The sequence below is a fragment of the Pseudophryne corroboree genome, chromosome 4, assembly GCF_028390025.1.
Source record: "Pseudophryne corroboree isolate aPseCor3 chromosome 4, aPseCor3.hap2, whole genome shotgun sequence".
NCBI lineage: Eukaryota > Metazoa > Chordata > Amphibia > Anura > Myobatrachidae > Pseudophryne > Pseudophryne corroboree.
Window position 1 is genome coordinate 836,992,046 of NC_086447.1, and position 15,234 is coordinate 837,007,279.

The following is a 15,234-nucleotide window of genomic DNA, read 5'->3' on the forward strand; positions in this document are numbered from 1 at the left end:
AAGCTATGATTGAGGGGAAAGGGGTATGGAGACCAGTTTAACTATGGTGGGCATTGATTATAACCGCTCCGTCTCCAATTTCAGTTTCCCATCCTCCCTAAGGAGATGTATCAAACCTTTGAGAGAGATAATGTGAAGAAGTTGTCCAAAGCAACCAGCGGATTCTGTCATTTCATAGACTCTGATAGGTAAAAAACTCATTGTGAATGAGATAAAACTCATTGGGTATGATAAATGGTGGCCCAGCCAATCAGCTCCCAACTGTCATTTTTCAAACACATGACAGTTACAGATGAACACATGACAGTTGGGAGCTGATTGGCTGGAGCACCATTTATCATACACAAGTTTTATCACTCGTTGATAAATGGACCCCTAGTATGAAAAATGGCAGTTAGGAGCTGGTTGGTTGGTTGGTTGGTTGGTTGGTTGGTTGGTAGTTTATCTCTGTCCACTTTATCTCTAGCCAAGGCTTGGTACATAGACCCGTTTAGCTCTCCTAAAGGTTTGATACATCTCCCCATAAGCTTTAATACTGTTGTACAAATAGTAAAAACATAAAAATTATCTTAAGGAGCTACATCTGGTTCACCAGTTAGAGGACAATGGGCTGCTGTGCATTTTCGCACAACAGGCGATCAGGTCTGAACTGCGTACTGTGGCGCCGGCGCATGCCAGAGATGCTATCGGCATCTCAGCCCAGCGATCGCCTCTGCCTGATTGACAGGTAGAGGCATTCGCTGGGCGGGAGGCGGCAGGCCGGCGGTGTTCGGCCGGCGTTTTGGGGGCGCAGTCCGAGTAGCTCCCTACCAGCGCGCAGGAGCTGCGCTGGTAGGGAGCTACTCCTCAGGTACAAAGGCCGATGCTTCTGTACCTGTGCAGGGGGGGGGGGGGGGGCAGAGCCAGACATGCGGGGCAGACTAGCCCTGTGCTGGGCGTCCCCCCCGCATGTCTGTGAAACTGATTGTAGATCAGCACATCTACGATCAGGTCCCAATATACAGATGGAGCCACGCTGACGGAGATGCGCCCTATTCTAGTGAATGGGAGAGCTTCTCTGTGCACTCCAGGCGTGACTAAGCGGACGGATCGCCTAGTCACGCCGGGAGTGCACACCTGCGATGGAGCCGCCTCAGATGAACACGCCTCCATCTGTACTAGAGGTATCACCCACATATAAAACAACACAGTATTTCCAAATCTGTATATATTCATACAGAGAAGTATTCATGAAGCAGTGAAAAGTGCAGAGAAGTGAGCCAGTGGAGAAGTTGCCCATGGCAACCAATCATCATTAACCACTTGCCTGGCATAGTTGCATCAGATGCGACCATGCCTGCAAGTGCTCTATCTGACCTGGTTGCACAGGATGCGACCAGTCAGATAGAGAGTATTAGCAGTGGCAGGGAACATAAACTTCCCTCCGCTGCTGCTGTCAGAGGCACCGGAAGGTCCTCTGCCTCCCCGCACTCTCCCCCTGTGTCTGCCGTGCTGCCGATCACTGCTGATCGGTCAGCACGGCAGGATCCCCCCCCTCCAGCGGCTGCAGACAATGGCAGCCGCTGGGGAGAGTAAGTGAACCCTCCCTAGCTGCCCCCAGACCCCCCTGCATACCTGCAGGCTATCCAGGCTTTCAAAATGAAAGCCGCGATAGTCGCGATGTTCCTGATGTTCCGATGGTCACGATGTTCCCGAACGATGTGTCGATGTTTGGGGGGGGGGACAAAAAATAAAAAAAAATTATTATTTTTTTTTCATTTTTTTTTTTTTACTAAAATCATTTGGGATAGGGTTAAAGTCACGTTCTTCACTTAATTCACTCATAAAAAAAACCCAACCATTTTCGGAGCGGTTTTCGGCAAAATAAATCGTCAGTTAAGTGGTTAAAGTAACATTTATAATTTGCATACTATATTATTGTACAGAGCACCACTCTTCACTGCTTCATAAATAGACCCCAGAGTGAGTAAGGGAAGCCTGATTAATGTGGAAATGTATTAAGCCTTAATAAGTGTTGAGTGATCAAGGGGTCTATTTACTAAGCCTCAGACAGAGAAAAAGTGGATGGAGATCAAGCACCAGCCAATCAGCTCCCTAACTGCTATGTTACTGGCTGTATTTGAAAAATGACAGTTAGGAGCTGATTTGTTGGTACTTTATCACTCTTTGGGGTCTTTTGGTGTATTTATTCAGTATAATGGTACTCCCAGATGGGTGTGGATTTAAAGATCGACAATGCCTGGGTAGACAGTCATTAGGTCAACACCATGTGGTCGACATGCAGTAGGTCTATACGTACAAAACGTTGATGGATAAAAGGTGGACGCGTACAAAAAGTCAGCATGGAAATCGTCGACACACAAATGGTTAACACTTATTTTTTACTATTCTATCTGAAATATAGTATCTTTCCTGTGACCACCACCAGTAGAAACGTGTACCCTCTCTTCGCTGGACGCACTTTGGGCATGGTGGCTCGCTTCACTCACCACAGGTTACTATTCCCAATAGATGTTCACGTGGATAGTAAATAAAGCAGAGCGCAAATTTGGGGCAAAATAACAACAAAGAAGAAGGTGTCGACCATTTGTGTATCAACCATTTTCATGTCGACCTTTTGAACCTGTCGAACTTTTATACCTAAAATAGGGTGAAAGAAGAGTAGAGTATCAACCCATTACTCTCAGGGGAGTACTTCCACTCAACTACAGTATGTGGAGACATCCTACTTAGACAGCAACATTATATGTATATATATATATATATGTATATATATATATATATATATATAAAATCAGTGTCGTTACCAGTGCTTACTTTTCCCTTTTTTTTCCCTTAACCCTTGGGCCTTTTGTACCTGTCAACCTTTAGCACTGTCGACTGAATGTATGGCTACCTTATGGTATCAACCTATACAATGTCAATCTATCATACGGATACCCTCCCAGATGCAGGAAGTACTTCTGTTCTAGCGATTTATAACATTAATAAACGCTGGCGCTGTACAGATATTTTTAAAATAACAGCAATGAACAAATATAATCTACCTGAGTCCAATAAAACGCTACTCCTGATAAAATAAGCATTAAATAAACACAGAACATAAGTATGTGATAAATACCCCTTTCAGACCGCAATAGGCGGGTCGCATCCAGGAGCCGTACACGGTGCTTCCCGCGTGCGACCTGCCTCAGGCCCCTTTCACACTGGCGTCCCCAGCCAGGCATGTTGCCGGGTTGGCAATGTCAGCGGTGATGCGAGCAGAGGCGGCACTTGAACATCAGATGATCTCCAAGCGTCGCCCGTCCATACAGTGTGAATGAGAAACGGGTTGCACTGACCCGGCAACCCGTTCATACCGCACAGCGACCACGGTTGACACCATGTTGAACCCTGGTAGCTACCAGGGTTGAAACACCGGGTCAATCAACCTGGGATATTTCCCCTGGGCCCTTTCAGACCGCACAGCGACCCGGGTTATGTGTGCTCATGTGCAAACTGGCGGTCTGAAGGGGGGTATATGTATCTCATTCTTATATTTTCACAAAGGAAAACTGACCACGCGGTTCTCCTGCCTGACAGAATAAGCTGACACGGGAAAACTTTTTATAACCACAGCAGGAATTAATCAGGCAAACGCACTCTAATATATTTAAACAAAAACAAATTGGAAAAAATATACTTACTAACCTGAAAACCGATCTCTAAAACCAGCTGCACAAGAAAATGTAAAAGTGTCGACCACATGAAAAAAAATACCTACTACCGACAAGGTGCACCTGCATGGAAACTGCACCCATCATTACATCTCCAGCAAGTTTTGCACGCCATTGATGAATAAAGCAGAGCAATCCGGAAACTGCTATTAGTTGTTGCATTATCGGCGTGCATGGATTACACCAATACTTATTTTATCTACAGTATATGGCCCTTACAAAATACAGGTATATAGTTTAGGCAGCATATACAGTATTTGCTATCCTCTGTTTTCATAGGGTGTCAGAAGTAGTACATGAGATACGGAGTTATAATCCCATCAATCCTGTTACTTTAGGTGTGTCTGAAACCAGAACAATAAATTAGGAATTTCAAGATGCTAATTTCCACGGACATACAGTGCGTGTCCTGGAATACCTGGGACACACTGGAGTATCAAATGACAGGTGATAAATGTAACAAATTGCTTTAAATCCCAGTTCCCTTTTGATTTTGGGACTCCATTTCCTATCATAAACAATCATATACGATACTATATATATATATATATATATATATATATATATACCAAACTCCAAAAGCTGGCACTCCATGGAAATCAATGCAATAACTTGCCAGGGTGCTCTCATGGGGCCTGCCAACCCCCTACTATACTCTCCAGAAAACAGAGGCACTCCGGACTTCAAAATAAATGAAAAATCGTGATGATTTATTCAACGTTTCGGGGTACTGCCCCCCGTCATCAGGGGCAGTACCTGATGACGGGGGGCAGTACTCCGAAACGTTGAATAAATCATCACGATTTTTCATTTATTTTGAAGTCCGGGAGTGCCTCTGTTTTCTGGATAGTATATATATATATATATATATATATATACTGTCAAATCTGTATAAACGGTGTGTTCAGATGTCCTCACATGTGATTAATGAGGTCTGATGCCATCACCTCAGTGTTCATTAAGAGAACTGTACTATAGAAATGAATGCACACCCCCACAGCGAATTATTGCAGGTATTATAATTAATCATGGATATCTGTGACCTGAATAAAAGTACTCAGCCTAAAGACTTGTGCACTTACATGGTCACTGAACTCCCAGGTGACTGCTAAAAACCATGCCATTTACATTCGGAGGTGGTGCATTATCCTTATATAACCATCTATTTTCTAACTTTGCTTAGAAACAAGCCTCACGAAAATGCACAGTATTAGCGAAGCACCTAATGATAATTACACCAGCTCCAAAGATGATTACCAAGGTATTGAAAATAATGTGCACTAGTTAGGATACAGAAGTCAAAAAGCTTAAAAAGAAAAAAATAATCAGTTCAGTCTTTCATGTCTCTTAGCTGGTAAACGGAGCACTAGCGTCTGATGTAAACCTATTTAATACATGGTCGAAGTGGAGTTTCATTCCCTGATCAACAACACTGTAGGTTCTATGTTTGTATCACAGAGGGGAATTTAATTGTTTTTGGGTGCCTGTAAGTAATGGGTGTCTGGCGGGTGATATTCAACCGCTCTGCAATCGTACTTGTCACAACCAAATGCACTAGGTTTAGCCGCAAAAAGGGTCAAAACCATTGCAAACTATTGGTCGCACTGCCGAATCGGCAGATTTGTGCTCCCAAAAACAGCCTGACTTTTCGTGGATTTCTGCACACCACCATAATGGGTGCCCGTGGGTCTTGTGCCCGTCCGCAAGATAAATTGAATAGCTCCCGTCACTTTACACGGGAGCTACAAACAGCAAAAAACAACTTAAATCCCAACCCCCCCCCCCCCACACACACACACAGATGTAATTTTTTTACAATATGAATACATTACAAGTGTAATTATTTAATTTTAACTAAGGCTACTTTTTTTATTAACAGGAAATAAAAAAAATACTGGTTTAGAACACGCCTGAAGTATTTTAACACAAAATTACTAAATTAACAATCTTCAAGCAACAAAACTGAGACTTCTCTAGATGGGCAGGGACACCCTGCCAAAAGAGCAATCATTCACTTCAGCAAAGTGCTTTTTAATTGTATTTGTCTTTTTTACTATTGGTTTATGTTTTGTGTAGTTTTGTTTACTAAGCACAGTAGCATTGGTCAGCTATGCTCTATAGTATAGCCGTATCTCCATAAACAATCACTAGTCTACAAGTAAATAGAAACACTGACAGTAAAATATTATACTACAGCATATGCTGTGCACCCGCTCGCCATGAAACAGTTACTATACTGTCTGTTTTAAACCAATCATTTTTATAGGTCTACAGATTTCCTCTTAGTAAGTTGGCCACATAATCATCAATAAATAATATATCCCAGAAACTTTATCGGACTTTAAGCCTCACACGAAAAACAAAATATGACACATCCTGCAAACAGCATTGCAATCACTGACGCTTTAATGTTTTGTAAATCCTGCAGTTATTCAAATAAAAGCCGCTATTTATGCCTTTGTAATTTTTAAACTCTACTTAACATGAATTATTATTGACATTTATTAGCTGAATGTCTTCCAGGCCATATTTTTTCCCCCTAGTTGGTTGTAAGTGACTGCTCTGTAAAATAACAAAGTGACAATCAAGAGGTGCTAAAGATGTTTAGCAGGTACCGTGTGGCACACTAACTACTGTGAGTCATTCCACAGCCATCTACATGCAGCAATAATAATGATAATGACAGGGATATCCCAGCCCAACACAAACACTGAACCGTACGTGTCACTTAGGAGACTGGAAATGCTTTCCTACAGTGTCCTGAGGATTTTCCTGGAATCAGGGAGGTAATGCAGTAAAAGGGAAGATTGCATTATTGTATGATTGAGATACACTACACACATGGTGCACACACCATGGGCAATTCTGCCAGCAACAAGCTACATTAATGGGATTCAAGGTCTGCAATGCACTAAAAATCAGCACATGTTATAATAGTGGCAATAGGAATTAATACTAATGTATACGTGTGCGTAATTAAACACTGTAGGTGTATTTAATAAAACAAATAAATATATATATATATATATATATATATATATATATATATATATACCACAACCACTTTCTAACAATATCCCTACAGCCACTTTATAACAATGCCAGGCAAATCTTGGAATTACCATCTATTATCATCAACAAAGTTAAGCCAGTCCAGTGATACAATACAAAACTCACATGGATCATTAACTACTTGACAACCGGAAAGCTGGAGGCACATTGCTGAGATATGTTACTGGAAACGTAAACTGGTGGAAGCCACCTGGTTGACACAGGCGTAAGAAAAGATCATTTTCTCCCATGCACAGTGGAGAGTGGTGCAGAGCACAGGGTGAGACGACAACACACAGACAGGGCACATACAACAAGGCAGGTTACCCATGATTGCTACCAGGCCCTGCGGATAGCCAGCAGCAGCTCCCGGGTCTGTCATCCATCCCAGCAGCACACAATGAGAGACAGCCAGCAGGATGCCCCCATCTATTACAGGACAAGGCTGCTGCAAATGAATCCATGGTTGAGAAGAGGGCAGGGGGGTTCTCCTGGCAGCACTACATGGACATACCACCTGGTATAGGGAGAGACTGTATGTGCATACCCCCTGGCACACAGAAGAGGTGCATGTGCATGCCCCGATAAGGGGTGCATGTGCATACCCACTGGTATAGAGAAGGGGTGCATGTTTATACCCCCTGGTACAGATAAGGGGTGCATGTGAGTACCCCCTGGTATAGAGAAGGGGTGCATGTTTATACCCCCTGGTATAGAGAAGAGGCACCATGCAATATCCAGCATCAGCTGCTGCAGCCGGGATGTCAGCATGCCCAGAGCCCACCACCCAGGCACCTCATGCGGCTGCTCACCTGCTGTGGCTCCAGTGACTGGTCCTCGCTCTCCGCCGGCTCCCTCTTTATATGCTCCTCTCCTTCTGCCTAATGGGGACTTGCCAGGTCCGGGAGAGGAGAGAGAGCCCGAGACACCCGTCTCTGGAGGGGCGTGTGCGCGCTGCTCGTACTGCTGCTACTGCTGCTGCTGGACTTGAGCCCAGGGCGGCGCGCCTATTGCCGTGGACGCGCTCTCCGCTGCTGCTGTTGTTGGGGCGGTGAGGGGGCGCGCCTGCGCGTACCCGCGCCGGGGCACAGGTCTCCCTGTCGCTGTCGCTGTCCCTCCTCCCTCACTGCCTGGCCTGAACCTGTACAGGAGGGAGGGTGGTGTAAAAGAGTATAACTAGCCAATACAAAGCCGGTAACCTGCCTGTCCAGGGGGGTTTCGTATAATATATGCCAACACCTTTGCATTACATTTTCATTGTCTCTGTGTTTATGTGCTTTAAAAAAAAATGTAATGCATGATTGGAATGGAAATATGATACAAAAGCAATGGAAATGCACATAACAGCGATGATTACTTTCCATTAACATTATTGATTCCATATTCCACAAGATGCGTATTCTGATGCTGTACTCATGTCAGTTTCCGTGAGCCTGTCCTCACGCCAGATTATTTTTATTATTATTATTATTATTATCATCCGTTTTTGTGTATAGCGCACACATATTCCGCAATGCTTTTACAGAGCAAATGTCATTCACATCAGTCCCTGCCCCAGTGGAGCTTACAAACTATATTCCCTACCACATGTACATACATACGCATGTGGGTTAATTTTTTATAGGAGCCAATGAACCTACCAGTATATTTTTGGATGGTGGGAGGAAACCGGAGTACCCACAGGAAACCCACGCAAGCACGGGCAGAATATACAAACTCCACACAGTTATGGCCGTGGTGGGAATCAAACCCTGAGACCTTAGTGTTCATAAAAACCTTATCATATTAAGTATTACTTTTTTATAAAGAGTATATAGGACAACGCAATCCTGTTTCTGCTGCAGATGTAGCCATACTCATCTTACCCTTGGCACGGCCGCATGGGCACACATGCTGTGCCGAGCCATGGGTGCGACTTTGTTCGCCGAGCTGCACTAGGTAAACCGTCCGTACATTGTTATGGCTGTGCGCATACATATGTCATTTTCAGAGACACTATAGCCATGCCACCGCAAATAAAACAACTTAACAGCAAAGCTGAGCATGGCTACATCTGTACATCACGGCGGCTCCCAGAATGAAAACGCACAAGTTCTTTGAAAAAGCTGTGGGTAGGTACACACAACGAAATGCGTCAGGTGCACCTATCTCCACTCACCTCAAAAGAATCGCTGAACTTCGCACTGCCTTGACCAGACCTCAGGACTTATATTGTGAATACCCCTTCTTCATCTACTAAAATCCGGATTTATCCAACCAAGGATACTGTATGCATTTGAGGGATCCAATCCTGTGTGCTGTGAATCTCTGCTAAAGGGATCCCCCCTCGTTCGGCACATGGATGTGGTACATATATACTGTTGCTGTGCAATTATATATTCACTTAAAGGAAGTGATACACAAGTAACCAAACAAATAGCTGGCTACAGCCTTTATTATTGAGAAACAGGCACCTTTTAATGTTTTTTTTTCCGCATATACAGTATGAACCGAATTAATGGACTTGAAACATTGAGCTTTTGTGGTTTTTAATGAGCGTGTGCTATATGTGCTATGCATGAATTTATTAAATGTGTTATTTTATCCATTCCTTCTTATGTAATTCATGTTAGAATTTTTTATAATATTCACAGCGCTGTTACCTGTATCTGTTATTGTGAGCTCTATATTAGGGACTGACTAAACCACCCTAGTAGCGCCTGAATAGAACCGTTTTTGGTATCTCCCTGCCTACATGAAAAAGCACAATGTATCGCTTTTACATATAGTACTAGCATTTCAACAAGATTGTAAAAGCAACACATATGCGCACAGAGAGTGAGGAGAGCATATGAGATCGTGGGGCAGATGTATTAATCTGGAGACGGCATAAGGAAGTGATAAACCAGTGATATGTGCAAGGTGATAAAGGCACCAGCCAATCAGCTCCCTTATGTAAATTAACAGTTAGGATCTGATTGGCTGGTGCCTTTATCACCGTGCACATATCACTGGTTTATCACTTCCTTATGCCGTCTCTAGGTTAATACATCTGCCCCCGTGTCAGAAAATGGCCTTACATTTAGCTGTGAGCCCCAAAGCAGTTACACACAGTCAGGACAGTCGAGATCTGTGCCTAGCCCATGTGCTTAGGGAGGCGTGGCCACATCAGTGGAAGCTTTGCGACGCTGTGTGCTTGAGAGGGGATGGATCCAGGCGGGCAATCAGTGCAATTATCACCTCCGTACCACTACCGCTGGACTCTGTGTGGCAGTGGGATGTCATGCAGGGAGAGAGAGAAGACTACAGCAGCTGTCTCCTCTCTCTCCCTGCCCAAAGTACAAATGACCAGAGCCCCCGCTGTTCGCTTCCAATTGGCCTAGGTAAGTAGTACCCGTTTTTTTTCAGGGAGTCAGGGAGATCACCTACTATACAAGGAGTCTCAATGACAATCAGGGAGAGTATCAATATATGCCTCACATAATAGGATTTTAATTACATAACGGTAAATCCTTTTCTCGTAGTCCATAGAGGATACTGGGGTTCCATTTAGTACCATTGGGTATAGATGGGTCCACTATGAGCCATGGGCACTTTAAGAATTTGATAGTGTGGGCTGGCTCCTTCCTCTATGCCCCTCCCGCCAGACTCAGTCCAGGAAACTGTGCACGAGGAGACGGACATACTTTGAGAGAAGGATAGATAAAGACAGTGGTAAGATTCCGATCCAGCACACAGAAACAGAGGAAAGCTATGCTAACCCAACTTTAAACAGGAACAGCAACAGCTGAACCAACAATACTTAACCAAGTAACAGTGCAGGAAGAACGAAGCACCGGGCGGGCGCCCAGTATCCTCTACAGACTACGAGAAAAGGATTTACCGGTAGATAATTAAAATCCTATTTTCTCTTATGTCCTAGAGGATACTGGGGTTCCATTTAGTACCATGGGGATGTACCAATACTCCCAAACCGGGTGGGAGAGTGCTGAGGTTCCTGCAGAACTGATTGACCAAACTGAAGGTCCTCAGAGGCCAAAGTATCGAACTCGTAGAACTTAGCAAACGTGTTCGAACCAGACCAAGTAGCCGCTCGGCACAGCTGTAAAGCTGAGACATCCCGGGCAGCCGACCCAGGAAGAACCCACCCACCTAGTAGAGCGGGCCAGTACAGATTTTGGAACCGGCAATCCTGCCATAGAATAAGCATGCTGGATAGTGAGCCTGATCCAGCGTGCAATTGTCTGCTTTGAAGCAGGACACCCAATTTTATTGGGATCCTATAGAACAAACAGCGAGTCGGATTTCCTGTGACGATCTGTCCTCTTTACCTATACCTTCAAAGCCCTCACAACATCCAAAGACTTTGAAGTAGCTGAAGTGTCGGTGATAACCAAAAACACAATAGGTTGGTTGATGTGAAACGCAGACACCACTTTCGTACGAGTTCTGAGTTCAGCTCTGTCCTCATGGAAAATTAAACAGGGGCTCTTGTGAGACAAAGCCCCCAGCTCCGACACACGTCTTGCTGAAGCCAAGCCCAACAGTGTGACAGTTTTCCACGTAAGATATTTTACGTCCACCTCCTGTAACGGTTCAAATCAGTCCGATTGCAGAAATTGCAGCACCAAATTGAGATCCCAAGGCGCTGTGGGAGGCACAAAGGGAGGCTGGATGCGCAGAACACCTTTCAAAAACGTCTGGACGTCAGGGAGAGAAGCCAATTGTTTTTGAAAGAATATGGACAAGGCCGAAATCTGGACTTTTATGGAGCCCAAACGTAGGCCCACATCCACACCTGCCTGCAGAAAAAGCAGGAAACTTCCCAGGTGAAATTCCACCGTAGAATAAGTTCTGCTCTCACACCAAGAGATGTATTTCTTCCAAATACAGTGATAATGTTTAGACGTTACCCCCTTCCTGGCTTGGATCATAGTCAGGATAACTTTGTTAGGGATCCCTCATCTGGCTATAATCAGCTGTTCAACTTCCATACTGTCAAACATAGCCGTGGTAAGTCCTGATAGACGAACGAGCCCTGTTGCAGAAGATCCTCGTGAAGAGGTAGAGGCCACGGATCTTCGAGGAGCATCTCCAGAAGGTCCGTGTACCAGGCCCTTCTTGGCCAGTCCGGAGCAATGAGTATTGCTTGAATCTTTTCCTTTTATTCTTTTGAGAATTCTTGGGATCAGAGGAAGTGGAGGTGTGAATTCCAGATTAATTTCTAATAAATATTTATAATGCCAGCGCTAATATATGCTGCGGACGCAGGCGCATCTTATTACCATATACGATAAAAGTGCGCTGTACATCGCAAACACTACATCCCTTAAGAGAAAACAAGTACACGCACACATTCTCTGAGTTCCAACGCTCATGTATATATTTGATATTATATGGATATGTATACAATATATCACATATACAGTATATATCATTCAGTTATAATGTTACAATTACACAGGCAGCAGATAGATACAAACTAATCCATTACAGCCAGCAATACATCACCCTGTCCCATGCTCACTACACTCCATCTCACAGCAAAACAGAACTTCTTATCTCTGGGATCAGCTATACACTGTGTATATTGGGGGAGTACATGTCTTCTGTTATTGGTCCAGGGGAGGGAACTTTCTGATTCATGATGTGTCATTGGTCAGTTCATATGCAAGCAATGTCCAGCCTTGAAGAAGCAGGATGTCTTTTGTTCTAATAAGAGTGACTTTAGCTTTCATACATTTAATGATAACTAATTGTTGCAATGAGCTACAACTTAACCACAGATATCAAACCAATCCACATATTCCTCCGATCATTTTGACACCAAGCACGACATGTCCATCTTGCTCCGTTCCAACAATACACATACATGACATACTCCATTATATAATTTAAAACATTATAATGTCTGGTGCTTGACATGTTTCATTTATGTGTGGTATGAAATATTTGTTGAATATATCTTTGTGGCGTGTCTGTGTGAGTGCATACGCTACCATATATTGCTGTGCTCGCTGCGCGTATTCGCAAGCATAGCGACTCATCTGCGTGGAGTTTACATGTGCTGTGTATGTAATATTTTTGACTTCGACAGAGGAAACACCATCTGATAGACCCATGGAGTCATCAGAGCCTCTACCACCACTGCCAGTGAGTCTCTCGACCGGAAACAATACCGCTTGAGCTTCTTGTTGAGACGAGAGTCCATCATGTCAATTTGTGGATATCCCCATCGATGTGTCAAGCACCTGAACACTTCCGGGTGAAGGCCCCACTCCCCTGGGTGCAGGTCGTGTCTGCTGAGGAAGTCTGCTTCCCAGTTGTCTACTCCCGGAATGAAGACCGCTGACATCTCCACAGCGTTTTTTTCTGCTCAGAGGAGAATTCTTGACACCTCTGACATTGCTGCTCTGATTTTCGTTCCGCCCTGTCAGTTTATTTACGTCACTGCCGTCACATTGTCCGACTGGTGATCCGACCGATCGTGAAGAAGATAAGAGGCCTGCAGAAGGGCGTTGTATATGGCCCTGAGTTCGAGAATGTTGATTGGAAGGATGACTTCATGACTTGACCATCTTCCTTGAAACTGCACCCCCCGGGTGACTGCTCCCCAACCTCTGAGGCTTGCGTCCGTGGTTAACAGGATCCAGTCATAAGTTCCAAACCTCCGAGAAATCTGTAGCCACCACAGAAGGGAGATCCTGGCTTTTCGCGACAGACGGATTCTCTGGTGCATGTGAAGATGCGATCCGGACCATTTGTTTAACAGATCGAGCTGGAAGGGTCTTGCGTGAAACCTTCCGTATTGAAGCGCCTTTTAGGAGGCCACCATTTTCCCCAGAAGGCGAATGTGGAGATGCACGATATCCGGGTTGGCTTCTGGACATCCCGAACCATCGACTGGATTACCAATGCCTTTTCTAATGGAAGGAACACTTTCTGCGACTCCGTGTCCAGTATCATTCCCAGGAATGGGAGCCTCCGGTTGGCTCTAAGTGAGATTTTGTAAGGTTCAGAATCCACTCGTGATCCTGGAGAAGTTTGGTTGAGAGACCAATGCTGTCCAGCAACCTCTCCCTGGATGGCGCCTTTATCAGAAGATCGTCCAGGTACGGAATTATGTTCACTCCCTGCTTGCGGAGTATAAACATCATCTCTGCCATCACTTTGGTGAACACCCTCGGTGCCGTGGAGAGACCAAATGGCAGGGCCTGGAACTGGTAGTGACAGTCCTGCAGTGCAAACCGTAGATAAGCCTGATGAGGCGGCCAGATTGTAATGTGAAGGTACGCATCCTTGATATCCAGAGTCACTAGGAATTCCCCTTGCTTCAGACCTGAGATCACCGCTCTCACAGACTCCATCTTAAAATTTAACACTCTTAAGAACAGGTACGGGTTCAAGGACTTGAGGTTCAGAATTGGTCGTACCAAAGCGTCCGGTTTCGGTACTACAAACAAGTTGGAATAGTACCCCTTGTTGTGCAGATGAGGTGGAACTGGAACAATGACCTGAGTCTGTACCAGTTTTTGGATGGCCTGCTGTAAAGTTATACTTGCCTCTTGTGAAGCTGGTAAGCCTGATTTGAAGAATCTATGAGGTGGGAGCTCTTGGAACTCCAGTCTGTAGCCCTGGGAAATAAGATCTTTGACCCAGGGATCCCGGCACGAACTTGACCAGATGTGACTGAAGAATTTTTGTCGGGCTCCTACCTGACAGTCCTCCAGGCATCGCGGTCCACCGTCATGCTGAAGGCTTTGAGGAAGCAGAGCCTGAGCTCTGTTCCTGGGCACCTGCAGTTGCTGGTTTGCGTAGTTTACCTCTTGCGCCTCTGGAGGCCGTAAAAGCACCTCTGGATTTTCCCTTAAACTTGGCTGTCCAAAAGGACTGTAATTTGAAGCTGAATAAGCTTTCCTGGCTGGGGGAGCTGCGGAAGGAAGATACGTAGACTTACACGCAGTAGCTTTAGAGATCCATTTGTCTAGTTCATCTCCAAACGCCTCTCCTGTGAATGGTAGGCCTTCCATGCCTTTCCTGGAGTCCGCATCAGCAGTCCACTGCCGAAGCCACAAGCCCCTGCGTGCTGACACTGCCATAGCAGTGGAGCATGCATTAAGCAAACCAATCTCTTTTATGGCTTCCACCATAAAGTTTGCAGAGTCCTGTATATGCTGCAGGAGTAAAACAACATCCCCCCTAGACAAGGAATCTAACCCCTCAATTAGGTTACCTGACCATTTAGCAATGGCTTTTGTGATCCACACACATGCAATAGTGGGTCTCTGGGCCATCCCAGTAGCTGTGTACAATGATTTGAGTGTAGTCTCAATTTTACAATCAGCCGTATCTTTTAGGGAGGCTGCACGAGGGACAGGCAATACAATTTTTCGTGACAGCCTAGAGACTGATGCGTCCACTATCGGTGGATTTTCTCATTTTGTTCTATCCTCCAGAGGAAAAGGAAAAGATGAGAGCAACCTTTTAG

General features: G+C 44.8%; 1 protein-coding gene across 5 annotated transcripts in view; it reads right to left on the bottom strand.

The window, feature by feature from the left end:
* Positions 1-7,773, bottom strand: part of PLCB4 (phospholipase C beta 4) — a 563,803-nt gene extending 556,030 nt beyond the window's left edge. For 3 of the 5 annotated variants that reach the window (XM_063918575.1, XM_063918577.1, XM_063918574.1), the window contains exon 1: positions 7,580-7,772. The gene's annotated coding sequence lies outside the window, so the exon portion shown is untranslated. Of the gene's footprint in view, positions 1-7,579 lie in introns of all 5 variants that reach the window. The other 2 variants (XM_063918578.1, XM_063918576.1) reach the window with 2 other exon arrangements.
* Positions 7,774-15,234: the final 7,461 nt, after the last annotated feature.